Raw genomic sequence first — 3,765 nt, 5'->3', positions numbered from 1 at the left:
ATTAATTTGATTAAAATCTGGTTAGTTGAAAAATTTCCATCAAAAGGAAAGGGTTCTTGTAGTTTACAGTTTCCCCAATGCTAACCGAAAATCAATCAGTTGATTAACACATAATGATGAAAAAATAAAAAGAGACTAGTTTTCATGTTGGAGCTCTACTTATTCATAGCATTCATAGATTCTTACTAAATTTAAATGTCTGGTACAATTCCTTATGCACTAATTTAACTCTAGAAACAACCTAATGAGGTAGGAGTTAATGTCTTCATTCTTGCTGTATGTGTAAGGAAGCATGCAAGGAAACTTTGGACAATTTGCTCATGTTTACATTGCCTATAAGAACTGGAGCTGGATGCCGGTGCCGTGGCTCACTAGGCTATTCCTCTGCCTGCGGCGCTGGCACACTGGTTTCTAGTCCCGGTTGGGGCGCCGGATTCTGTCCCGGTTGTTTCTCTTCCAGTCCAGCTCTCTGCTGTGGCTCAGGAGTGCAGTGGAGGATGGCCCAAGTCCTTGGGCCCTGCACCTGCATGGGAGACCAGGAAAAGCACCTGGCTCCTGGCTTCAGATCAGTGTGGTGCGCCAGCCGCAGTGGCCATTGGAGGGTGAACCAACGGCAAAGGAAGACCTTTCTCTCTGTCTCTCTCTCTCTCTCTCTCACTGTCCACTCTGCCTGTCAAAAAAAAAAAAAAAAAAAACAAAAACAAAAACAAAAAAAACCAACAACAAAAAACAAAACAAAACAAAAACCAAAACTGGACCTGGGGGGCTGGCACTGTGGCTGGTAAAGCTGCTGCCTGCAGTGCCAGCATCCCACATAGGTGCCCGATGGAGTCCCAGCTGCTCCACTTCTAATCCAGCCGCCTGGTATGGCCTGGGGAAGCAGTGAAAGATGACCCAAGTTCTTGGGCCCCTGCACCTTTTGGGCAACCTGAGAGAATCACCTGGCTTTTGGCTTCAGATTGGCTCAATTCTGGCCATTGTGGCCATTTCAGGAATGAACCAGTGAATGGAAGGCCTCTCTCTTTTTCTGCCTCTCTGTAACTCTGCCTTTCAAATAAATAAATAAATCTTTTTTAAAAAGAAAAGAACTGAAGCTGGAATAAGAATTCTGGCTGATTCTGCCTAGAATTGCACTGGGTAGTATGGCAGCCACTAGCCATACTGTTTTATCCTCCAGTGTCTGTAGATGAGCTAAGTCAAAGTCAGGAACTTAATATTTGTCTCTCACATGATGGCAGAAAACCACTTACTTGAACTAATAAAACTTCTGCTTCCTGGGGTGTGTATCAGCAGGAACCTAGAGTCAGAAGCTAGAGAAGGGCATTGATTGCAAGTACTCTGATATAAGACAGGGATGTGTTAATATCTAGGCTAAAATGTCCATCCACAACACTGAATTTTGAAGAAAGTATTAAATAAGAATGTCTAAATGTTTGTTATATACTTAAAATCATATTTCATAAAAATTAGATTAAATATTACATAATATTAAAATCAGTTGCATCTATTTGCTTTTTATTTTGTGACTATTTGAAAATTAAAAATTATATCTTTGACTGTAATTCAGCTTTGTTTGGATTGTGACACTAGAAGAGCATAGATAGAAATATCTTGGTTATTATGCAATACCCTCCTGGAATCTGTGTATAACAGAATAGAAAAATATTTCTGTTTTTGCTTTAGGCAATTGAGTAAATTCTGACATGGTTTAGGTAGAAGTGAGATAGTAGACACATTTAGCTATGCAAATGTAAGAGAGCTAGGTCCTCTTTGTGTTAAATCTTATTAGAAAGGGAATTGTTTAACAAAACTACTTGATTGAGATACAGAATTAGGAACTGGAGAGAGGGTTAATACATTTTTAGAGGGAGCTCAGGGCATTCTGGAAGCAAACATAAAAAAAAAAAACACAATACTCTCACTTTAGTTGTCTACTAGTTTAATTTAGGAAGTTAGTTGGGAGTAAAACAAAATGGTTTCCACTATGTTCAACAGTAAGAGAGTACGTAGGACTGGAAAATAAACGACCATGAGGAGAAACAAATCTGGATTCCTGAAAAGAACTAACTCCAATCCAGTTCCCAACGGTCCAGCTCAGTCAAGCAGCTTGTTAAACCGTTATGCTGTTGTATAATATCCAGCTTAAAGAGGTTTGAGTGCTCTCTCTGGTTCACTTTTGTGCTCAGTCCCTAAGGCTTCTGTTTTGGTTTGTTTGCTGGCTTTTTGCCAGGGAAGCTTCAGCTGCTATTTTGATCACCTCCTACTCACTTTGTTGGAGAGGAAGGCATTCTTTATTCTAAACGCAAGATGGATGTGCATGGAGCACCAGACTCTGGTAGATGAAATAGCAGTTTATTAGTCACATATTGCTCCAGCATACAACAGCGGGTCACCTCTTACCATTTTAAACATGTGGGGATTGCACTCAAGAACAGCAAGGAAAAAAATATTATCTGTGAGAGACAAGCAGTAACAAGAAGGTGAGATATTCTTTGGTTCCCATAGGAGTATGTGATTGGGCTCGCTTGAATAATCTCTTGGGTTTGCAGGAATGTCAAATCTGGCAGTAAAAAAACTTGGAAAGTGAAGCAGCAGAGGATGGCCCAAGTCCTTGGGCCTCTGCACCTATGTGGGAGACTCAGATGAAGTTTCTGGCTCCTGGATCTGGCCTGGCCCAGCCCTGGCTATTGTGGCTATTTGGGGAGTGAACCAGTCGATGGAAGATTCTCTCTCTCTCTCTCTCTCTCTCTCTCTCTCTCTCTGCCTGCCTTTCCTTCTTTGTAACTCTGAATTTCAAATAACAAGCCAACAAAAACTTGGAAGGTTAGAAACCCAGTGGTTTGTTCCTCATTCATGCAGGAATGGAGAACTTCCAGCCTTCTAGCCTTATTTGGCCCTTACAATCATTTGGTTTGGCCCAGCCAAGGCAACTGCAGGTAGGACTCAAAATTCAACAAATCTGTAGCAAGCTAATATTTAGTTGATAGTTGTGTATGGCTGATGGATGATATAAATATCAATATGGCCATTGGTGGTAAAAATATCCCCAAGCCTGAAAGGGAATGACTATTCACACCAGGGAGCGGACTTACATGGCTAGATAGAAGAATTCAGTTAAGCTTCTGTGGCTCAGTAAGACTCAAAGATGTCAGGGCAGCACATGAAATTTTAGTCTTTACAATACAGCTGCAAAATGTTTCTCTTTTACTGTGATTGTCCAGGTGAGCACCTGAGCAATAAATTGGAAAATTGTGAGTATTTATCCTTTTTAGCAGAAATACTTGGGGAATATAGTTCCCCAAGATAGTATGATGCAATTTTCCACATTGCTATAGACTATTTGAAAGAGCTTCAGAAACCATAATGTACTGCACAAATTGTATTTTTGTGAAGAAACATATTGCAATGCCATTTTGGATTCTTTTCCTTTGAATTGTTCAAGCTTAAATAGAATATCATTTTAAATAAAAATCAGTTCTGATGGTATATAAAGAAAGCATGCTATATGACAATGAAAGTTATTATTTGAAGCAAATAAAATATTTATCGGTGTTTACAAAGTTTTCTTTCTTATTTACTTAGGGACCATTTGGTTTCAAAACCAAAAACACACTCAAATAGAGCATTTTATAAACCTGATGACAAAGAAGTGTGATGAGGCCCAATAAAAGAATGGAACTGGGAAGTGAAAAGCGAAATCCTCTGAGGAAGTGACAATTTAGGAGAAAAGTGAAGAAAATCAAGGGAGATTCACTAATTCCCTAA

This window comes from Oryctolagus cuniculus, chromosome 2, assembly GCF_964237555.1.
Source record: "Oryctolagus cuniculus chromosome 2, mOryCun1.1, whole genome shotgun sequence".
NCBI lineage: Eukaryota > Metazoa > Chordata > Mammalia > Lagomorpha > Leporidae > Oryctolagus > Oryctolagus cuniculus.
Note: the sequence above shows the minus strand (reverse complement) of the source record.